This window comes from Pinus tabuliformis, chromosome 4_2 (assembly GCF_031772625.1).
Source record: "Pinus tabuliformis cultivar Carrire ecotype Pingquan chromosome 4_2, CPIR1, whole genome shotgun sequence".
NCBI lineage: Eukaryota > Viridiplantae > Streptophyta > Pinopsida > Pinales > Pinaceae > Pinus > Pinus tabuliformis.
In genome coordinates this window covers 49,213,261-49,239,539 of record NC_142304.1, presented here as the reverse complement: position 1 = coordinate 49,239,539, position 26,279 = coordinate 49,213,261, and positions in this window count along the sequence as shown.

The following is a 26,279-nucleotide window of genomic DNA, read 5'->3' as shown; positions in this document are numbered from 1 at the left end:
TAGATGATAGAATGAAGCCTACCTATAATCTGTCATGGGCTTCGATCCTTCTTTAGCTTGAATACTCCATTTCCAACTTTGATTTTCAAAATTAGAACATGTATGGTCAGGTAACACAAGCCAAGAAACTACGAGATATATGCAGTATCATCTAGGTACTGTATTCAATAGATCAACATGGTATTAAAATACATGAAATGACAACATCACATATAGGAAAATAGAGAATTATTTGCATAAATATAACTGAAAGGATTTTATAACAATAAATAGATGTTGATCTTGTAGAAGAGCTCCTCTAGGCTAAATTGTCCTTTCCTTGTCACAATGTGCACCTCCAATCACCTTGAATGTATGAAATGAAACCTCTCACAATAGAATCATCAGGGTAGAATCACTCTTCAAAATCCAACCTCTTGGATATGGAAGGTTGTTAATATATAAAGGAGTGGGTTAAGTTGTGAGTTCTTATCCAATTACCAAGCTAAGGTTTTAGATCCACCTTTGATGGGAGGATGGGATCAAAGGATAAGGGATGGAGACACTAAAGTAGGGTAGTATATGATCTGGATGTTTTATCTAAGATAAATTATTGTAACAAGTTCTGGAAGATTCTATAAGAGGAGGCTTCTAAAATTTCTTTCTTTTTCCCAAATTTCTTGAACCAATTCATGTGCAAAGGGGAAAAAATTGTATGTTATCAACACAAGGCATGGTGGAGCAACCTATAGGTGAATGATGTAAAACAAGAGGCAAGGGAGTATTGGTCCTAAAACTAGCTTAGATGATGTAGTTTTAGGAAGAAACTCTAGGGAATGAAAGATGCATGCTTAGGGCTTTGTGCAAGATGATGACAAGGGGGAATAGGATGTTGATTGATCCCATTAGGAGGATAATTGATCAGATATGACAAAATGGCCTATAATATATTTCCCCCTAAACTGCAAAGTCAGAAATGACAACTGATGACTAAAGTGATATACCTTGCGACATGTCGGGATAGGTAACAACCGATGAGCTCTATATGTTACAATACATTTTCATCATAACATCTTTGTTGCTGATGGAGGCATACCCATACTCAACACATAAGATAAAATAACATGTAAAATTATAAAAATATGCATCCACATATGACAATTCGTGGACCCATGACTGGATGATTATATGTATGATCATGGCCATCATACACTGTGATCTATGTATAACTCCTGAAATCACAACCTGAATGAATGAAACTAGATATAGGGTCTTGTATCTCATTCACATGACCAATGAACATACGATTCTAACAATGTGAATCAATGATCTAAGGTTGAACATGGTAGACACCATCTAATTACTGGTCGATGATGTAATCCATTAACATATGCTAGAGAAACCATCAAAGATGTTAATGGCTCTAAAGGTACTATAGTACAATCTAAATGGTGTGAATAAATGAGTTGATGTCGAACACCACACAAATTCTTTCAGTCAAAGGCCATTGATATAAACCTTTCGTTGAGATCGAGAAAACTTTCCATTGATGTATGAAAGCACCAAGGTACCTGTTGGCTCAAGGGGGTCTGACCCAGGTTCAACGTTGTTTGCGCTAACCAAAAAAACCCTAAACGCAAACCCTTTTGGAAACAACCTACCTAGCGCAAGCTGCAGTCTCACTCGAAGCAGTATTGGGGGATGTCAGAACTAGGTTTCTACATCTAGAGACCATGTGATAAGTGGTGTTAACTTCTAGTTACTCATATCTTCCTTCGCGCAAATATGTATCCTTCTATGGCTCACTACTACAACTCTACGAAAACAACCTCTAGACCTTCGCGAAGGTCTCTGATAAGACTTAGGGACTTGCATGAAGCAAACAATCCACTTTCGTGCATTGATTCATAACCCTAGATCCGCCTTCACGTAGAACTATCCAATTCATGAGAAATCATAACAAAATTAACCCTTATCTACGTGAAAATAGATAATTACTTAGTTCATGCATAAATATTAAAGATTTAGAAGGTTTGCACAACAATCATTCATTATTCCACAGAAAACATAACATTGAGCGATAAAACATAACATGAACAAAAATAAGAATATTACTCATAAGACAGATAATTATTGTTTAGATTATCTTCCGGATCCATCGCATAAGGATTCTTTTTCATCGATGTTTCAAACTAGCAACGATGGTTCATCTTCAGGATGTGAAAAAATATTGAAATAATGGTCTTATTTTTCAATTATATGTATAGATATGCTTAGCCGACAGATATAATTAATTTAATTATTCTTTTTTAATTTTAGGTTTATGGTTATATTAATTATATTTGTTTTAATTTTCTAATTTATATAATTATTTTAATTTAATTTTAATTAATTATTTCTATTTTAATTGTTTTAGTTTGATTTTAATTATTCCTTACTTTAATTGTAATTATTCCTTATTTTCATTATAATTCTTTTAATTATTAATCTTAATTTTAATTGTTATTTATTTTAATTAATTTTAATTTTTAATATTTATTTATTTTAATTATTATAATTATTATAATTATTATCATCATAGGAATTAAACATCTATCAAAAATATCTCAACTACAATAAACTCTTCAACATAGGACAATAAATTGGGAGCCTTAATAAATAATCACAACATTTAATTAAAAAAAAAATTAATAAATAAATTAGAACAAATATAATTATAACAATTAATAATTAATAATTAATTAGAATAATAATTAAAATAAATAAATATTCAAAATAAATACAATCAAATCAATTAAAATTAATAATTAATTAAAATAATAATTAAAATAAACAAATAATTAAAATTTATACAATTAAAACAATTATAGAATCAATATAATTACAACAATTACAATTAAAATTAATAATTATAATAATTAAAATAAATAAATATTTAAAATTAAAATTAATTAAAATAATAACAATTAAATTTAAGATTAATAATTAAAAGAATTATAATGAAAATAAGGAATAATTAAAATCAAACTAAAGCAATTAAAATAGAAATAATTAATTAAAGTAAAATTAAAATAATTATATAAATTAGAAAATTAAAACAAATATAATTAATATAACCATAAACCTAAAAGTAGAAAAGAATAATTAAATTAATTATATCTGTCGGCTAAGCATCTCTATATATATATATAATTGAAAAATAAGACCAATCTTTCAATATTTTTTCACATCCTGAAGATGAACCATTGTTGTTGGTTCAAAACGTCGATGAAAAAGAATCCTTATGCGATGGATCCGGAAGATAATCTAAACAATGATGAAACTCGCAGAAACCTCAAAGAAAAGATACAGATAATTATGCCAAAATCAGTCTTTATTAAGCTCATTGTTTAGCTTACAGACTTCTTCTAGCCTGAGCACTCAATTGTAGGGGTCCGTGCACTCAGTTGCAGACTTAACAAGGCCTCTTGTGCACTCAGCCGCAGGAGCCTCCCCCTTTTGCCTAAGTGCGGGAAGGAGAGCTTTCCTGCCTTAGCACTTTCCCAAGCAATATTTTATTTTTTCTTAGTTACTTCTTCTAGACTCACTATGACTCAAATATATATATAGAATTTCCAATACAATACCATGGCCCACGGCCTATGGGTGAGTTTCAAAATGGAACTATCATTTACCCAAACAAGGGCTTAAGTCCCCTTTGACTCCTACTTATTTTCACACTCCACATCCACATTTCGCAGAGACTTTACATTCTTTACAAAAAATTTACAAAATTTGGTTAAACTAACCCCGAAACTAACCCTAGGGACCCTATCCCAGTAGACGCCCAACATAAATATGATGAATCACCATCGAGTCACTCGGTTGGTGCCTCAATCTTTCTATGGATCCCACCTAAATTGACCTATAATGTTGCGATATCAACCGAGCTTTGTACCGCACCCTGTTACACTTCCTCCACCACCTTTTATGTCACCAAGCCCTCCACTACTAGGCACATTGTTAATTGTGTCTGCTGTGGTGTCCTTAACTTTTCCTAAAATGATAAAGTAACTTGAGAGGCTTTCTCTATCCATGGTCATAATCTAGCCTTGAGAAGGGCCTCTTTCCTTTGTAGCTCTTCCATCTATGATTTCAGCTGCTTTCCTTCCTACAATCGCGCATGGCGTTGGGCTAGAGCCAAAGTGCGTACAGTAGCTCATACGTCATCATACTGGTGTTTTGTCTCCTAGATATTTGTGTTAAGCCTCTGCAAGTTTGGGTCCTCCTGCAAGTTCATCCACAACTCCATGGCTTGATCAAACATCATCACGTAGTCTGTGATTGTGGTATCCAATGTGCCCATGCTTTCCCTGATTGTTTATTCGCATTGCTCTTGGACCTGTGGCAGAGTACTTGGTTGCAACCTCACCTTAAGCTCTGAGATCTTCATCTATAAATTGAATGTTACTTTTCCAATCTCATCCTTCAATGCATGGACCACAACAGCCAATTTCCTGATTTTTTTTGTCACTGCAGCATCCGCCGGAATGTTCAACTCTAGATCTGTCTTGCATGCCTGCGCTATTGTTGTCTTTAGGCTCTGACTTCATTCTTGTAACTCCTCTTCTTCTTTTAGAGCCTACGATTTATGCACCAACATACTCTCAATGTTTACCTTGAATTCACTGATGACTTCAAGGGCGCACTGCTCTCTGATCCTTAGCTCATCCAAAACCCCCCGATGCAATGCATGGAGGTTCTCAAGTAGCAGCGCGACCAAGTTTACCCCTATGTCCTTAACAATACTTAATACAGTGTAGTCCTCGTCTGCTTCCACGTGGACTGATTCTTCTGGTAAGGGTATGAATCTGAGGTCCTATTGTGGCCAGCAAAAACCCCCCTTCTTATTTAGTTTTATGACTGATACTAAATAAGTGGGGACCCTTATTCAAAATTTTAAAAAATCAATTAATGCTTGTATTTCCTTTTTTCAATAAAACTTACTATCATAAACTTAGGAGAATACCCTCAAAAAATATAAAAAGACTTAAGTTTTATTATAAGTTAATCACTCCTTAAAACGCGTCACATCGCAAAAAGGGTAATGGATGCCTTCCTACAAGTGGAATTCTAAAAGTGCAAAATCGTGATGTGAAATCATGCATCAAAAGACCCTCATCGCATCACATGCCTCAAACATCACTTATGGTGAAATGCCTTAAACCACCAAAATGTGATGGCGCATCTTGCAAATCGCATTTTGCAGAAAACAAATCGATGGATGATTACCACACGTAACAGATTTGTGGTGTTGCGATCTACAATGTTGCGATCTGCGATACTGCAATTTGCGATATTGCGAAGCAAATCGCAAAATCGCCTTATCGTAGATCTGCAGGGCTCATTGTTCGAGAAAGTTTTTGTCATAAACTGAGGCCTAGTTATGCACGTTAATGTTAATTAATGAGTTAGTTGGCAATCATTAATAAAATATGGTTTTGATCTTATCAAGGAGCCATTTCACGTAAGGTGGTATATTTTATATGTTTTCGGAATTTAAAGCTTTCCCGTCACCTTTTTCTTACCATTATTCTCACCTCATTTGTAAACTACAGGAACGAAAAGTAGAGAAGTATACATAGTAGTGTTCAGGATATTATGGGAAATAAGGGTAAAGCTTCGAGTTCTGAAGATAAAGAAATGATGCCCTTGTACACAGACACCACCTGTAACAAAGATGTTGGTTTTTCTACTTGGGAAGGCATGTATATTTCACTTAAGGAAGAAGATCCCAAGGTAATGGAGGTTACGACTACTGCAGGCTCACACGGGTCTTCTGAGGCATCTATTACAGATCTAGCATGTTCATTCTTGCACATGATAGCAACGAGGCCCAAAATTCTTCCATACATGGACATGGTTAAATGGGTACTAGATAATGCTGATATCATGTATAGAGAATTTAAAGCTCAGAACCAAGAATGTCTAAGTCGTTCATTCCACAAAATTTAAGCTTTATATCCTCTAACAAAAAGCACACAAGAGGCAAAAATTGCACCAGGGAAGCCTGAATCGTGAAACGGAGGCAGTTTCTGATGCACGATTCATGCTATCCAGGAAAAACACCTCGAGATGGAAAGACTCTAATTTCTCAGTCACCTGTAAGCTCGGAAATTTGTAGGAAAAAAAGTGCTAAAGACGGAAAGTAAAACTGGAACTCAAAACCAGTGGTATTTATCTTCAAATAGTATGTAAATATCTACCAAATCTACAACATCTACAAACAAGTTGGAGACAGAAGGCTCAAGAAAGGGCAGAGTCAATCAAAAGGTTAACCAAGTTGAATTGGGATTCTTAGTGGACATACTTGGTAAAACCACACAGCCAGTGCATGACTCTCAAATGTATCGTCAATTCTGCCGAGAAGATGGCGCCAGCTCTTACCGATTCTATTTTCGTAGGATAGCTAAAGTCGGAAGTCGGCCAGCCAACTCTCCTCAAGAAAATGCTAAACACTTGCAACTACAAGGAACATATACATAGATAGTTAGTTATTAGTTTTAGTTTTAGATTCAATTTTAGTTTTAATTTTTCTTTATTTTTGCCTGAAATGAGGACGGTCATTTAAACCGCATCCTACATTTTTGTAATAAATTGTTTTTAGAATTAGTTAGTAGTATTTAAACCCTTCTCATGCATTTAGAGAAGGGTCTAGAAATTTATCAAAAACTTGTCCTCAGAACATGCACTTTTACACCCTCCGAGGAGGTTTTGATGAATGAATGGAACAGGATTTATTGATATCTGCATTTAATGTCTACTACTGATGTTGCACTTTTGTACTCTTAGTGGATGTTGGATTAAGAAGAGATAGATCATTATTGCTGGAGATCATGAGTAAAACTAGTTATAAATGGTACTTTTATCTCTTAACTGTTTCTGCTTATGTGTTATGGTGATATTCATGTTCAGTTATTTATATATGAATGCTTAAATGCTTGAGTTAACATTTGGCACTTTTGTACTGTGATAGCTATTTATTTATGCTTAATATATGAGTAGCTTATTATGTGATATGTTTTTCACAACTGTTTCGTCTAACTTTTTATACGAAATGGTTTATCTTTATTGAATTATTTTCTCATAGTAGTTGAATGATATTTATTACGAACTGTTATTTGAAAGCAGTTTAGATTGCATAACGGAAATATTACATCCCGGGTTAGTTTAGAATTAGATATTTTTGTTTATTAGAATACAATTGCATGTTGTTAGATTAGATTTAGAATAAAGAGCATTTTACTTAGGAATCATTAGGAAAGAAATATCAATTCTCAACACACACACACACACACACACACACACACATATTGGGAAACTGGTCCCATATCCCCAGTCAGATCCACTATACCAAACGGAAACGGAGCTACTAACCAAGGTCCAGATCGGGTGGGTATCCCCCTTGTTGTAGACCCGATTTTCGGGGCTTCAACAGGTCCAGAGTCCATTCTAGCTCTGCTACTATCCCTCTCCCTTACACCAGGCTCAACTACACCCTGTTCACTTGCCCAATGCTCACTTGAATCCTGCCAGTCTATATCTGCAACTCACGCAGATCCTTTTGTATGCTCCCTAGTGTCTACATGTATTGTCTTTCAAACTGTTGATACAGCTTTATTGTGGTGTCTCTAACCTTGTCGTCGATCTCCTCGAGATCCCCTTTTTTGAGGATCATCGGGTCAATGTCTGTCTTCTTGTATGATTTATGATTCTTTCTTGGTTGAAAAATTGTCTCCTTTCCACGCTTCTTTATGGTGAAGGGAGTGCTCTTCTCCTCTCCACCATCTCTACCATGTCTTGATAGTTCCTGCTCATATGTATGCTAGGAAGCCGATTCTTCAAATTCCTTTGTGCCAGTGCACTCTGCCTCAACATGCTCTTTTGCAACATGCTCTTTTTCCTCGGTTGCCTTAGCAACAAGTTATTTCTTCTTCTTTTCATCCAGAGCTAGTGATGGCTTCTGCACTTCTTATTGCTTCTACACAGCGGTGTACTATGTAGCAGAGTTCGTCGCACCCTTACTCATACCTGCACCACGGTCCATAGGTTCATGCCACTCCGCTAGCTAGCTCCCTACAATCTCCTGCACATTTATCTCTGAGACTAAGTATGGTATCTCGTGCCATATATTCTTATGCTCCTTACGCGCCTAATTGATACATTGTGGAGATCAGCCTTGAACTCCGCGAAGGCCTTTAATTTCTCGTACAAAGTCGGGGAAAACCATTTCCGCTGACTAATGACTATCTAAAGAACCATTCCCATTAATAACCAGAATTTTCTTTATTCTTTTATCCTTTCGGATCCTTTTTTGACCACAACGAATAAAACTTCGCTACCTCTGGTAAGTCTTCTGGCTACGGGGGAAATTGGCTATCCTCCGGCAATCTCCATGCTACTAAGACATTTGAAAAAAAGAGCCATGCATAATGGAATGATTTGTTGTCCTCCTGAGAGTTGTGGTAGTTCACAAGGAACTCCTTGCATAAACACTTCACCAAGTTATATTGTACTCCCTTCACGCACTCGGCAGCCAATAATACTATAGGTGCCAGAACTTCGTCCACTTGAAATTTCCTCATGATCTTGCCCGCAATAATTTAGACAGTCAACTACACTTCTTGGTCTTGAATGGGGTAGATAGAATATCCACATGACTTATTTACAAGTCAAATTCTGACTTCATTTTAGTGGCGAACTCCTTTTCTCCACTTTTCCCTCCAAACTCCTTCGTAGTGTCCGCCCCTTTCTAGGGAAGCTTTGTAATCTGTGTAGAAATTTTGAATAATATGACACTTATTCACAGAGATTATCCTGATTATACACTATTGCGGAATACATGCATAATACATAACCTCCTCTACGTTGATCATCAATTTAGTAGCATCAAAAACAATGAAACATCAATCGCATGAACACATTAACACAGTATGTAACCCGGGGAAAGCTTACAGCTGAAAACCCCACACTATCTGTATATTAATGATTGAGAACATGTAACAATACATAGTACAATACTCCTCTCAAGTACTCAGTACTATCTCCACCCGTTACACACAAAACTAACTCAGATCCGAACAAGTCACTGGTTCAAATATTCTCCACTGCTTTGCCAAAATTGCTTCCATATACTGCGCAATTAAATGCAGATATCAATAAATCCTGTTCCATTCATTCATCATGGGCATACTCAATCCATTGATTGTGCAAGATCTCATGCACAACTATAGTCACAACTGATAGCAATCTCAACCTCTAACACCTGTCTCCACTGAACTTTACATGCACTGACATGCAACTGAGTTAATTGATGTATTCTTTAGTTGCTTTATGAGTTAATAATTAGTTCACATAACTCATCACTAGTCTATTTGCAGTTAGACTAATTACAACTAGTTTAACCAAGTCAAACTGAACACAACTGCATTAACTCCACAATCAACTCCACCAAACTCAACTGCTTGAGTTCTAACTGAAGTCTTGCATGCAATAGCTCAATTGACCCACAAAGAAACCGTATTTCCTTCTGACAGTTGCATGTGCCACATCTTTAGCTCAAAATAAAGTGCTCCAAGAGGATAAGATAAAGTTTATAGTCTAAATATTATTATGAGACAATAATATTTGACTTCTCTATTTTTAGCCGGGCAGTCTAAAAATAGACTTTGATCACACCGCTGTGAACCAGAAATAGAAGTCCATCTATTTTTCCCAACATGACCAATCATCCATAAACAACATACTGCAACTCATAGACCATGATCCATATGTCTAAAAATAGACATAGTCTAAAAATAGACTTTGCGCCATAATTTGCCTGCGAGCCCACTTAGTGAAGGCGACTCCTTTCCACTAAGCTCCATCATCTTGTTGCATTCTCAACACTCCCTCTCAACAAGATATGGATTATTAGCAACCCCTATCCTGCCTCGGTGGTATTCAAATTTGCTCCTGGTGAGCGCCTTCATCAAGATATTAGCATCCTGATCCTCCATTGGAATGTATGAAAGTAACATGATTCTCCGCTGCACACAATCTCTGATATGATGGTACCTGACGTTAATATTCTTAGATCTATCATGAAATACAGGATTAGTTGAGAGTTTAATGTAACTCTGGTTATCACAATAAATCACAGTAGGCTCCAAGTGAGAACCGAACAACCCGACCAGGATCTTCCTCATCTGTATAGCCTCGCATGGAGCCAAAATTGCTGCCATATACTTGGCCTCTGCTGAACTGAGTGCCATGGATCTCTGCTTCCTGCTGTACCAAGAAACTGTTGTTGACCCGATACTAAAGACCCCTCCTGATTGTGCTCTTTCTGTCCGTTGGGCTCCCTGCCCAATCTGCATCCGTGAAGCCACATAGCTTAGCCTCATCCTCCTGTCTGTACCACAAACCATATCCCGATGTGCCTCTCAAATAATTCAATACATGCTTGTATACCTTCCAGAAGAGGTTGGTTGGCTTAACCATAGCTGGTGAAAGCTGGTTAATAGCATAGCATATATTGGGTCGTGTATTGACTAGATACATAAGTGACCCCACCAACTGTCGATAAACAGTGGCATCCACTTCTTCTACCAGAGTGGCATCCTCCTTCCTCCAACCTCCAGGAAGAGGAGTATCAAAAAGCTTGCAGCTATGCATGTTTAACTTCTCCAGTATCTCCCGAGCATACTTACCCTGAGAAACAAATAATCCATCACTGCGCTGACAAATTTCCAATCCCAGGAAATAATGAAGGAGGCCCAAGTTCTTCATCTCAAACTCCTTAGCAAGATCATCCTTGCATGAAAGTATCAACAACTCATCACCCATTAGAATCAAATCATCTACATAAAGTACAATGATAAGCAACTTACCCTCCACCACAATCTGGTATAGGTTAGGATCCGCCTCACTCATGGAGAATCCAAGTCTGGTGAAATAACTGTTTATTCGTGTGTACCAAGCACGTGGTGCTTGTTTCAACCCATACAACGCTCTCTTGAGCCTGCACACTTGGGACTCGCTGTTGAAGATCTCGAAACCTTCGAGCTGCTCAATGTACACCTCCTCCTCAATGAATCCATTGAGGAACGCAGTCTTCACATCCATTTGATGAATGTGCCACCCCATCTGCACTGAGAGAACAAGAATTGTTGGTATGGAAGAATACCTTGTGACAGGTGCAAAGGTCTCCTCATAATTGATCCCCTCTATATGTAAAAAGCCTCGGGCAACAAATCTTACCATGTGCTTCTCCACACTCTCGTCAACTACCTGCTTAACTTTTTAGATCCATCTCGAACCCACCACTAATTTCCCTTATGGTCTAGGAATAATCTCCCATGCACTGTTTCTAACAATCAAATCATACTCTTCCACCCTGGCATCTACCCATGCGGGATCCTCCACAGCTTCCTCAAAAGAGGATGGCTCAGTCACAACACATTTGCTCACAAGAGCCATGTATCCAGTGTACCAATCAGGTGACTGTCTCTTCCTGCATTGGGTTGTAGGTGGTCCTACAACTTTCTCTACATCTTGAGCCAGTTGCTTAGCTTCTATCAAGCGCTTTCGCCGTCTAATGGTTGGCGCTGCATGAGTGTTCTCTTCCACTCCATGAACTTCATATTGTGGTTGATCCACGTCCTGAAGCTCATCTTTAGGAACTAATAGCTCCTCATCTGCATGCAAGTGTGGCTCCCTCTCAAGCGAACACTTCATGGCTTTCTCCTCTTGAAATTTTATATCCCGTCGTACAACAGTCTTACCATTGTCTAGAAAATACACATGATAGTTGTGGGCCATATCAGTGTACTCCACAAATATCCCAACCTCTGCAGTCGGCTCCAACTTCTTCTTGGCATCCTTCGTCACATGCATGTAAACATTAGCACCAAAAATCCTCAAATGAGAAAGATCAGGCTTCTTACCAAAATAAGCCTCCTCGGGTGTACTCATGCCAAGTATCTTCTGAGGACAATGGTTCTGCACATATACTGCAGTATTGCATGCTTCTACCCACAAGTGAAGGGGTAGGTCCTGATCATGCAAGATCGCCTGTGCAGCACCCATGATAATTCTGTTCTTCCACTCAGCAACCCCGTTCTGTTGTGGGTTATGGGGAGCTATGAGCTCTCTTAGAATCCCTTCTGCACTGCAGAAATCCTTGAACTTGCCCGAGATGTATTCACCACCATTATTGCTCCTAAGAGCCTTCACTTTCTTCCCCAACTCCTTTTCAACTAGTGCTTTGAACTCACAGAACTTTGAGTATGTCTCGCTCTTCATCTGCCTGAAGAAGATCCAACACTTTCTAGAGAAATCATCAACAAAAATCACATAATACCTGTGTTTTGCTGTCGAAGCTATTAAGAAAGGTCCACACACGTCTATGTGAATTCTCTCAAGGATCGTCGTGCAACGACTATCCTTCTTGTGAAATATGGCTTTCACAAACTTTCCCAAAGTACACCCTTTGCGCTGATTTGACTGCGCAAGAGTGCCTTTAGGAAGCCCTGTAGTGATCTATTGCAGTATCTTCAAGGCTCCATGGTGAAGGTGACCCAATCTCTTGTGCCACAGCTCTCCATCATCTCGGCTCACCAATCCTTCTACCTTGCATGCCATTGCTACACAGCCATCTACATGCAACTAATAAATGTTCCTCACTCGAACCCCTATCTTCTGGGTTTCTCCAGTTGTTTTACTGCGCAAGAAATCCTTTCCCTCGCTGAAAACAACATCATATCCCTTTTCTTCTAACATCGCCAGAGAGATAAGATTCTTCTTCAATCCTGGAACATGCATCACTTCCTTCAATACAAAGGGTTTACCAGACTCCCTCTCAAAGGAAATGGTACTGATATCAGTCGCACTGTATCTACCATCATTGCCCATCTCGATGTGCACTCCAAGATCTTTTTCCTCCAGATCAGAAAACAAATCTCGACCTCCTGTCATGTGAAAAGATGCACCACTGTCCAAGAACCACACCGATCCCATCACACTTGAAACCAAGCATGCAATCAATGAAAAACCAAGCTCAAACTGCGAGGCTAGAGCCTCTCCCACTGAAGATCCAGCAGCTTGCTTGTTCATCTTCTTCCGCGGACAATTAGTGGCATAGTGTTCGTGTTGGTGACAGTGAAAACACTTCACCTTGGACATGTCCTGGTTCTTGCCTTTTGCACCAGACTGAAAATATTTCTTGCTCTTCCCCTTCTTTGATTTGGCATCCAAAGCGCAATTTTCTACATCAATTCCCTTTGATGAAGATCCATCCCTGGTTTTCCGCCTGATCTCCTCCTGCACAAGATCTGACCAAAGTCTCTCCCATCCTGGCAGTTTCTCCTGACCATTGAAAGAGTCCTGATATGAATGCCAACTCTTCAGAAGACCAATGAGAGCCAAGCTCACCAAGTCCTCATCATCGACAGTCACCCCCACACTTCCCAGCTCATCCTTGCACTGGGTGAACTTCGTGAGATACTTGGGCATACTGTCTCCCTTCTCACATTTGATGTTTCTGAGTTTATCCTTGAGCTCCAACTTCCTCTGATCACTCTTGCTTTGGAATAGATCTGTCAATGATTTCCATATCAAGTATGGAGAAGCCTTTCCATGCAGGTTGGACACAATGTGATCCTTCACGCCCTCCAACAGAATCCTTCCACACTTTGTTGTCTTCTTTTGCCAAGCATCAACCTACGCAGTATCAGTAGGCTTTGGGACATCAGCCTCTATGAAATCCTTCAGCCCATTATCATCCAACACTTCCTCCATCCTGTCCTTCCATGCAATATAGTTCGAGCTGCCGTCAAGAGCATACTCCAATTGCAATCCGTTGAAAGACATTGCCACATTGATACCAAGAAAACAATGCTACAAATTCGAATTCCACCAGCTCCAAACTCAACCGCCTCTGATCTAAGATTCGTGAGAACAAAGTATTTCTCATATAGAGATTGAATGTATGGGCTTTTACCGGATATCTCACCTTACAAAGGAAGGATGAATCCAGAGGCTACCTGGCCCGATTACAGACTCTGCCTGAAGAAATAAGATGTAAACACTTTCTGAATAGTAGATCTGATGACAACAGCTCTGATACCATGTAGAAATTTTGAATAATATGACACTTTTTCACAGAGATTATCCTGATTATACACTATTGTGGAATACATTCATAATACATAACCTCCTCTACGTTGATCATCAATTTAGCAGCATAAAAAACAATGAAACATCAATCACATGCACACATTAACAAAGTATGTAACCCGGGGAAAGCTTACAGCTAAAAACCCCACACTATCTATATATTAATGACTGAGAACATGTAACAATACATAGTACAATACTCCTCTCAAGTACTCAGTACTATCTCCACCTGTTACACACAAAACTAGCTCAGATCCGAACAAGTCACTGGTTCAAATCTTCTCCACTGCTTTGCCTGCCTCTATTACACACAATACCAAGTGAAAATCACTCACCCTGGAAATCACGTGAGCATAGGCTATTTCACTGGGCATATACTGCGCAATTCTCATGGGCATACTCAATCCATTAATTGTGCAAGATCTCATGCACAACTATAGTCACAACTGATAGCAATCTGAACCTCTAACACCTGTCTCCATTGAACTATACATGCACTGACATGCAACTGAGTTAACTGATGTATTCTTTAGTTGCTTTATGAGTTAATAATTAGTTCACATAACTCATCACTAGCCTATTTGCAGTTAGACTAATTACAACTAGTTTAACCAAGTCAAACTGAACACAACTCCATCAACTCCACAATCAACTCCACCAAACTCAACTGCTTGAGTTCTAACTGAAGTCCTGCATGCAATAGCTCAACTGACCCACAAAGAAAGCGTATTTCCTTCTGATAGGTGCATGTGCCACATCTGTAGCTCAAACTGAAGTGCTCCAAGAGGACAAGATAAATTTTATAGTCTAAATATTATTATGAGACAATAATATTTGACTTTTCTATTTTTAGCATGGCAGTCTAAAAATAAACTTTGATCACACCTCTGTGAACCAGAAATAGAAGTCCATCTATTTTCCCAACATGACCAATCATCCATAAACATAATACTGCAACTCATAGACCATGATCCATATGTCTAAAAATAGACATAGTCTAAAAATAGACTTTGCACCATAATTTGCCTGGGGGCCCACTTAGTGAAGGCGACTCCTTTCCACTAAGCTCCATCATCTTGTTGCATTCTTAAAAATCTGATGGATGAGCATATAGGTAATCAGGATGGGCTCCCGAAGCCATAGGAACCCATCATGCACCATCATGAGCAGCTAGTGCACACACACCGTGTTGATGATTGATCTGTGAAAATTTGGGACACAAAGCATGTACAACAACCCAACCTGCTCAACACTTCTGACCCACTTCATGGGTTCCAACCGCGTAACCCAAGTCTCCTCGTAATAAATATTTTTCATGTCCTTACTAGTATCCAAATGAGGGAATCGCTCATGGTCCACAAGATCCCAATATTCCATCTTTAGTGTCGAAATGTGCACTAAGACCGTGCCTTCAAATACCACCTGTTCTGGTAACAAGGGCATTGACACCATGAAATTTCTATAATCAAAGCCTTTCGTGACTTTGGGTTTTCCTTTCTATGGAGGGATATACTCTGGAAGCCATGTGATAAGCTTGCCCTCCTCAATGTCTAGTTCCTCCATGCCTTGGAATTCTTCTTCCTCTAGATCAACCACTGTCTCTGATTGTTTATCCTTTTTCTCCTTCTACTGCACATCTGGGTTCTTCCTCGGTGAATGTCTCAGCGAAATCGGTTTCTTCTGCTTCTCTTTGGCAACCGATTGCTTCAGCCTAGGCTGCCTTAGCCTCATAGGCATAGTAGGCATAGCTTTCATGCTAGTTATTTCAGGTGTTGCCGTGTTAGAGACGATAGCTTCAAAACTCACAACTTCTATAGGATTTGTGGAATTAATTTGGGTGAGAATAGTCCTCTGGTTAATTTCGAGCAACATTGTGAATTTATCGGACTGGAAATTAAGTCCTTCCAAGGCTTATGATTCATACAACCACAACAAGAGGGCTCAGACACAATTCTCAGAATGAAATGTGTTCTTTGGCGGACCGGTATGCTCAATTTATAAGATTTTTTGAATTCAAATCTGACCATTTCCCCCAAATTTTTATCATAAATGCATATTTGGCAGCAACTCTACAAATATTTTCTCCATAAATGGTGCCTACCCACTCCTCTTAATAGAATGTTTACCATCAAATCATGAATATTAACTCCAACGACTACTTTTGGAACTATCTGCATGGTACCATCCTCCATGGCGCAGCTCATCTAGTGTAGCTTTAGCTATTGCACTCCTCTCTTCCTTTGCGCAACCTCCTTACTATGTTTTTCACCTTGTTAGGCAGTGTAGTTTATAGTCTCATAATTCCTTGCAGCTACCTGGATTACTAAGATTGTCCTACTACCATATAGTCATTGTGCAGGGGCAGGATCCCTTGTCTACAACTTCAGCCTACTTCTATTCACCTTCCCAGGGAATGGTTCTCCATTCAGGTTCGCAAGCTTGACTGCACCACCATCCTTGATATCCTTAACAACATATGGCCCCGACTAGTGCATTTGAATTTTCAGTGGAAATTTTGTGAACTTTTCATATAGCAGCACTAAGTCATCTATCTTAAAAGTGCGTAGCTTAATATGCCTATCGTACCATGCCTTCTCGTGTTCCTTTTATACTTGCTGGTGAAATCCTGTAAGAAAGGGGTCCTATTTTAACTCCATGATCTGCACGAGCCATTCCTCCAAGGCCTCATGATCCTCCATCTTTATAAAAAATGAAATACGTAAACTTGGCACAATATACTACATGGGCATTACTACTTCAATTCCATAGACCAACCTAAATGGTGTTTGACCTGTCAACTTCTTACAGGTCATCCTATATGCCCATAACATAGTAGGTATGTGCATATCCTAGATATTCCTCTACGTGTTGCAGACCTTCGTTAAGGAATTCCTTAATTTTTTGCTAACTAATTCCACCATTCATTTCATTTGTGAGTGATAGGACATTCTCTTTTGATGATACACCTACAATTCCTCAAGTATTGCACTGAATGTTTCATTTAAGAGGTGTGTACCCCTATCACTCATCAATATCTTAGGGCATCCAAACCACGTTAAACATATTAAAACAAAAACTTTGCAGCAGTGGCAGCTATACAATCCTTCATTGGCTATGCTTTCACCCATCTGGTTAAATACTTTATTGCAGTAATGATATACCATATGTCGATGTTCTTACCTAGTGGTTGGTAAAATCAATTTCCCATTTATCAAATATCAACAATGAAACCTAAGGATCTAAAGGAAACTCATCCCTTCGTGAAGGATTCCCCATCCTTTGGCAAGCATCGCACGCCTTGCAGTATGTCTTAGAATCCTTTTGTAATGTCGACCACCATAATCCAGCACGAAAAATCTTCTGCATGGTCACTTTTCCTACATATTCTCCTCCTGCCACTCCTCAATGTGCTTCCTCGAGGACACTAGTGCGTTCAAACTCTGGAACATACCTTCGCAGTATCTCATATGTTCCCATCTTATACAAGTGACCTGAAATCACTGAAAAATTTGTAGCACAGACGATTAACTCTTTCTTTTTTTAGTAGAATAACCTCCCGGAGTTGTTCCCATTGCTAGAAACTAAATTATATCTACAAAATGGTCATCTGTGATGCCCACCACAAAGAGTTGTGCATCTAACAGTCCTTCCTCCAAACTATTTGGTTCTTCACCTATGTCAATCCTTGCGATATGGTTTGGTCTTGCGTTCATCCTTCCATGACTAACAATTACTTCAAAGTCATATTTTTGGAACAATAGTACCCATCGACATATTTTCCCCCCAAACACAAGCTTATTGACAAGGTACTTCAGCACAAAGTGATCTATATACATTTTAAAGTGTCCAGCCAACAAATAATGTCTAAAATTCTACAGGACGTAAACCATCACCAACACTTCGCACTCTGTAGTAGCATATTCTTCTCAGCTTTGGATAACCTTTTGCTTTCAAAGGCTATTGGATGATCAATCTCTCCTTCTTTTGCCTTTGTTAATATAGCTCCTAGTGTGATACAAGAATCATCTACATGCACATGGAATTCCTTCTTCTAGTCAGGAAATACCAAAATAGGCATAGTTAGCATCTTTTCCTTCAAGACATCCAGGCTCTACTAACAGTATTCATCCCAACAAAACATCACATCTTTCTTCAATAATTTCTCCATCAATGCAGTTATCTGACCATATGCCTTGATAAACTTCCTATAATATCCAGTGTACCCCAATGTCAAGCACATCTGTTTTACATTCCTAGAAGCCTCCAAATTTACAATTACAGTGACCTTCGTAGGGTCCACCATTAATCATTGCTTACATAAAACATGGCCAAGCAAAATTCCAAAGGGAGCATAGAATATGCACTTCTTCAAGGTTAGCGCAATCTGATACCTTTGACATGGATCCAACATAAGGCGCAGACTCGCAACATGGTACTTCACCAAACCAAACACAGTCCAATCATCAAAATATACCTCTAGGAATTTATGAATAAATTCCTTGAACGATGCGATTACGACTTGAAAGAAAATTGCAGGCACATTATTCAATCTGAAGGGAATTATTGTATATTGAAAGAAACCCCATTCGGTCACGAAGGTTGTTTTTCTTCAATCTTCCGGCACAATCTTTATTTTATGATATCCTGAAAAACCATCAGTAAATGTATATGCCTCCTGTCCACCAACATTCTCTAACACTTCATCAGTAAATGGTGTTGGAAATGGATCATGCACGCATGCATCATTCCACTTTTCTAGATCTATGCATATACAAATTTTTCCTCTTTGTTTCTTCTGTTGGACCACCATCGAGCTTACCCAATCAGATTCTTCTATTGGTTCAATAATACTAACATCTAACATCTTATCCAGTTCTTGGTGCACCTTCTCCTTATATTTGGGATTTAGCTGATAAGGCCTCTTCTTAACAGGCTTCACAACTGGTTTCAACGTAATCTTCATAACACCTAAATCTCCGATGATCCCCTTCAAATATGAGAACTTTGTGGGGAATAAATCTTGCTACTCATGCAACAGCTCAGTTACCTTATCAACCATATCTTCACCCAAATAGTCATCTATCCTCGTGAATTTAGGTTCTACTTCAGACTTAATGTTTACTTATCGAGTTTTCAAAGGTTCTATTATATCCCAGTTCTCCACCTTCGATCCTTCGACTTCACGCTGTCCTTCTGTCTCTGGAATGGTGATCCTCAATGTATATTCTTCTTCTTCTTCACCAATCACATTATAACACTTTAGCGCATGGCACAAATGCATACTCCAAACTAGCTTAGCATATTCTACGAGTTCCTTCGGTGTTCTAGATATAGTTACTTTTATCTCCTGGAGCGCTTCATCAATGCACTCAAACCCATCCTCATAGCTGAAATTTAATAGAAAAATCTCCCTTAAGACGTCCCATTAATCTATTCCATGGCAAATCTCTGTCTCCAGATACCAGTTCATTGGGATTGTATCTAAGGTATGATAGAAAATGTGCACCCATTCAGGTTGTAGTTATTCTCCCCAAGCCTTAGTCCATCCTACCAAATGATAGTGCAAATCATCCTTCCCACTGTATTTTTATGTCATCCAGGTATTATCATATCCAAACCTTAATTTCATCATCCTCATGTATTCTTTCCATCCAACAAAGTTTTCCTTCTGCGTACCCCACCGATGGGCAAGCGTACCACGCAGTGCCTGGAATCGATGCTCTTCTGGTACTTCCCTTTCAAATTCATCTAAAAACAGTTCCACATCCGTCAAACCATCATAATGCGAGAGGTTCCTTTACCTTAGTTAAGGTACACCTCAACAATTTGGTCATCCTATTGCAGCGAGGTGTAGATATTTCATGCAATCAATTCTGCTAGTGTTCAAGTTATTCATCTGAATCTGAGGTGCAGGATCTATCCCTATCCCACTCAATTCATCCATAAGCTGTAGGATTGATCTAATACTCATCTCGTGTTGCTATGTTGTATATCTGATCCAGATAATAATTACTTTCCACAAAGTCATGAACAAGCTTAGTATAACTCGCTCCTTCTATAGGGTCTAGTGGCACTACAACCCTAAGCGATTTCCTTTCGAATGTCATCTTCCACTTCTTCAAGTTGATCACTGCATCCATATCAAAATCCCAGTCAATTCCTAGTAGAGAAAGATACAAGTTATTATCATCCACTATTTCAATGACCTCAAAGTTATCCAATGTGCTTGTGCCCTCAATATATGTTGTTACCCAATATAAGTGCCGCATCGGAATAATATTCTGTTCATTTTCCATGCACAGCTGAATAGGATACAACTGCAACACAAGTCTCCCCATCCTTTCCCAAGTATTCTTAGCAGGGAAATTCACATCAGACCCCATATCCAAGATTACCTGGTCCATTTCATATTCACCTATCTACATAGTCAACCTCATCTCACGCCCCGTGTGCTTCTTATGCTTACCAATTTTCCTTACGGTGCATTGTTCAGTAGAAGTCTTTTCTTTATTAGCACACCTTTCGATTAACTCTTGCTACCCTTCTACTTCTTTATGATCGTGCAGTAACTTCACACAAGTCTTTAGAAAAGTAGCTAGTACTAAATCACCTACCTCTTGTGTCACACTAGTCCCTGTCATTTTCTCCTCGCTTCCTGACATAGAGGCCTCAGCAAAGTTCTTCTTGTCTTTCATTAAGGTATATTTAATGTGTTTAAGGTCAAAGTCTACTTCCCTCTCAAAAGCCTTATGCACCCAACCGTCATCCTCAGGTTGCTTACCTTTATGTGCACTAGTCACCATACCACTTCTTGTCCCTATATTTATCCTGTGATCTTCTTCATGGGGCTCAGCCCTTATAATTTGAATGTTTTGCAGAGGTCGTTCGGGCTATGCCTTCTTTTCTTTCATTTTTTCCATAAGGACCAGAAATTCCTCTATCACATGGCCAAAATATCGACAATACTAACATGATGGATGTGTGGAGTTTGTACAAGCTCATGTGAAGCGTCCTACTTCCCATCGTTATAATAGATTACCTGCCCATGCCCTCAACCCGGTCCGCTACCTCTTCCTCGTCCTCGGCCTTGGAATCCTCCGCACGCAGCTCCAATGCCCTAATCCTAAGGCCGATTTTGTACATGCATTTGGTAGGTAGGGGTTTTATCCAACATCATCTCATAAATCCTACAACGGTATTCATCATGTACCACAGATTTACAAAAATTACAAAACAACTATTGAGGGGTCACTACAAATTTTTGAAGTAAATGGCAATTATCAATCGTGTTCTGTCTTGTAACTTGAGAGATATCACACCATAGTGCAACTACCGCGCTCTTCCCAACATTATTTTCTGGTTTTAGGGGGACAAGCCCTCCCCCAATAATATAGTTTTTATACACCGGGCAATGGTCCTTATCATGTCCATGGCTCTTACACTTCAAACACCAGACCTTAGTGCACACCTCTAGCTGAGCTTCCTTTCCTTTCTTCAGACTCTGCAATTCCAAGTGTAGGCTTTCCAGATGCAAGTGAATTTGTTTCACTCCTAGGTTCGTATCCTATATGGTGAAAGAATACAACCTTATCTCTATTTCCAAAGCTTTAGCTTGCATTACTATCTTTTTCTGTGACAGAGGCAATCTCAAGTGTGTCAAGAGCGACGCTATATACCATTCGTGGTGTTGGGAATCTATAACTATCATATTGGCCTACTTAATTAGGAATTTCAACCTTTGATCGAAATCCCAAGGCATTTCATCTACCTTTTGTCGAATTTCCTTAAACTCGGTTACTGATTGCGCCTCTTAGGTTTGTTGAACTCCTTATTTAAAGCATGTTGGGTCTCTGCCAACGTGACGTTGGGATTATCAGTGTAATACTTGATGTACCATGTTAATGCATGATCCTGCAAGGCTGTAACCAGCTACGCTTTCTTGATGTTATCATCCGTAATTTGTTGTGTCATCCATACAACTCCTGTGACAAACCAAAATTATTCGGGATCTTTTCTCCCTATTCCATTAAAAATAGGCATCTTCATCACTTTTTCCACATTGAATGGTGGAAGTGGAAGTGGAGGGGCTAGAGGTGTAGGTGAATGAGGTGGAGGTGGAGGTGGAGGTGGAGTGGGTGGATTCAATATCCTCAAGATACCCTGTGTAATTAACTGAACTGCACTTTACGGTGTAGTCAGCATCGTCCCTTCATCGTCGCTTAAAGGGGTTTCAATGAGGGGACTATATTCTGGGCTTGATCCTCTGTTTCTTCTAAAGAATAGTCTGCTTCACATAGCCCCAAAAGTCAAGGTAACTGCATAACCCTATTTTCACATAACAACATCTTAATCCCATTATTTAACTATTTCAAATATTTACCTTGCGGTCCTTTAAAGAGCCTTCACTCTGCTTCACTATAACTGATATTTTTGTCGACCGAAAAATAGGTCACAAAAAATTCTAGTGTGATCAATCTAGTGATCCACATCCCATGCAATATTTATTTTTAGTGCCTCTAGACGTCTCACCAATTCAAGAGTCCACAATATAGGACCGTCAAGCCTCCACGTACCTTGACAATTGTCCAATTTAGATAACCACTCATGTAGTTCGTAAGGGAAGAAAAAAATGAATGTGTCGGTCTTGTCTGTGCACAAAGCTCTCTGCAGCCACTACTCCTTGGATAATTTAGGGCTCCTAGTCTCTTGAGCAGCGAATGCATCCATGTTTCAATCAATCCACTTATCAATATCTTTCTTTGTAGGAAACCATTTATCAGAAATCTCTTAGATAGATCCTGGTGCTAACAACAGAACCGTTTGTTGGCACAATGGGACTTGACCCAGGCTTAGATTTGTTCGTGACAACCAAAAAAACCTAATTATTGGCCCTTTTGGAAACAACCTATGTAGCGCAAGAGGCATTCTCACCTAAAGCAGTATTGAGGGATGCTAGTACCAGGTTTCTGCATCTAGAGACCATGTGATAGGTGGTCTTAAGTTCTAGTTACTCAGATCTTCCTTTGCGCAAATATGTATCCTTCTATGGCTCACTACTGCAACTCTAGGAAAACAACCCCTAGACCTTCACGAAGGTCTTCAATCAGACTTAGGGATTTACACAAAGCGAACAATCCTCTTTCATGCACTAATTAACAACCCTAGATATGCCTTCTCGCAGAACTATCTAATTCATCATAAATCATAACAGAATTAACCCTTATCTTCACAAAAATGGATAATTACTTAGTTCATGCATAAATATTAAAGATTTAGAAGGTTCGTGCAATAATCACTCATCATTTCACAGAAAACATATCATTGAGCGATAAAACATAACATGAATAGAAATAAGAATAATACTCATAAGCCAGATAATTGTCCCAAAATTAGTCTTTATTAAGCTCACCGTTCACTTTACTTACTTCTTCTACCCTGCACACTCAGCTACAGGAGTCTGCACACTCAACTGAAGACTTAACAATGCCTCCTGCGCACTCAGCTATAGGAGCCTCCCCGTTTTGCCTAAGTACAAGAAACAAAGCTTTCCTGCCTTAGCACTTTCCCAAGAAATATTTTATTTATTTTTAGTTACTTCTTCTATACTTGCTATGACTCAAATATATATTGCATTTCCAATACAATACCATGGTCCATGGCGTATGGGCGAGTCTCAAAACTAACCTATCACTTACCCAAACAAGTGGTTAAAGCCCCTTTGACTCCTACTTAGTTTCACACTCCACATATACATTTCTTGGAGATTTTTCATTCTTTACAAAAAATTTACATAATGTGGTTAAACTATCCCCAAAACTGACCCTAGTGACCCTATCCCAATAGTACCAAAGGGATATTCCTAAGTCAACTTCTTGGATAATGTGTTGATGTTGATAGGAAGCGACCCACTACAGGAGGACCTTGATGTATCCCCCATCAACAACATGAAATGGTATCATGATTGAGACATAATGATGTTGATATAGAACTCGATCAGGAATGGAAACCATGGAATGAAGGCTTCAGAGTATTGTATTAGATATTAACTGAATGACTTTCTTGAACACACCAGTGACATGGAATGGAGTTGGTAACATTGATCCAAAACCAAAATGGAGGCTCTGGAAATGGTATGATAACCAAAATACAAGAATATTACCCAACCCAACAACCACAAAGATGAAGTGGAAGAGTGTTGTGTGCAATAGAGATTCGCTTCCATTAGAAAATGGAATACCCTATTTTCCTAGTTTCCCCAACCATATTGATTAGTGCCTCTTTATCTTTTGAGAAGCTTGAGGTGGATAACATATGCTTGATCTATAAGTTCACCCTCTAGATGAATCACACCGAGTATATTTCACAAACCCTTAGAAGGAGTGGTTCGATCCTTTCATGTTCGACAAGTCCATAATTGTTTATGTTTTAACGATTCCATAAAAGGTAAAGCTCAACACCTTTTTCATGTTTAGAGAGTGTTATCATCCACAATGTCACAGGCTGAGAGGAATCAGCAGAGGTAACCACAAACCAAGATTTTAGTTTGGTAGCTAGCCCTACCAAACCATAAAGAGTTCTCTCTATGGAATCATAGCCAAGAGATGACTGGATGATAAAGGATTTTAGGCTAGATAGCTAGGGTCATTTAGTTTTTGGGAAATTTTGGGTTTTTGATGATGGATAAGGGAGAAAAGCTAGGTAGCTAGGTCAGAGGGTCAAAGGATTACAATAGAAAAGATATGAAAGAGCAAGATAGCAGCTATTTTTTCATGGATTTTAGGTTTTATCAGTGTAGTATGGTGTTCAGACAAAGCATGAAGGTGTTAATGAGCATGAGACATGAATTCACTAAGCAAGAGTGAAAATAACATAAATTAATTTTCCATCAAAACAAAGCTTAGTGAAAACAATTTTGTTTATAAACTACAAGGGAAACTATTGAAGAGATGATGAATGGAAAGAGAATATGAATATCATTAATATAAATTAATAACAGAGGAGAAACAACATCATAAACTTACTGCACAAGAATTCCTAAATAATAGTTGCAAATTGTGTCCTTTGATTTCCAAAAATGTCAAATACAAGCTACAGTGGTTCTCTCCTCAGATGTCGAACTAGTCCAATGACTAAGAAAATGATACATAAAGACAAAAAAAAACTTCTCCTTAGGCTTAGGGTTCGAATCCATGACTCTAGGAGTGGTTACATGAGTGGTTTTAACCAAACCCTAATGTCTAGGGAGGTTGAAACAAATTCTACAATTAGGTTTGACTGCAACTTCCCTCATAAATGAAGCTCAATTTTCATGAAAAAAATAATATCCATACATTATTACATCATATTTACATTTAATTTCACTCTATCATTCATTTAATTCACCTATTTTACCTTTACCCAGATCAAACTAGAAACTCTCAGAAATTACACAGTGAAATTTTTAATTAAAATCTCATAAAATTACAGAAGCACAATGCCACGTGTGAGGCCATTTTTGGGTGACTTATGAAAGTAAAAATTGAAACATGGAATAATAGTAAACTATACCTATCAGTCTAGTTTCCATAACATCTTGAATTTTTGAAAATGACTCATGGAAAGGACTCCAAAAACATATTCTCCCAAGGTGTCTCCAGAAGCACAACGCTTGTCAAAAAGAAGGGCAAAATGTTGATTTTTGACCCTTTTTTTCTCATTTACTCAAAATTTGAGCCCTATTTAAAAAATATGATGAAATGGGGTTTTATAAGAGGCCATCAGATTTCCAAAAATTCAAACCATTTTTCATTTATATCTCTGAGGAAAAGTCGCAATGCTAAGGCACTACGTTTCTGTAACTAGTGCATTTTCCTGAATTTGCACAAAATTTCACCAAAAACCAAAAATGCTCAAAATATCCCAAAATTTGTCCAGAAGTGCCAAATTAGGTGTACTATGCTATCAAGGATGCCTCATCAAGCATATCCATTTTTTCTTTCTCATCTTTTTCTTTTAGGGGTTCCTTCAGCTTGTTTTGCATTTGTTTGACCTTGATATTGCAAATCTTCTTTCTGGTTTGCTAGTGGTGGGCCATGTGCCTCAAAATTTGGTTATCCCTGTGGCAA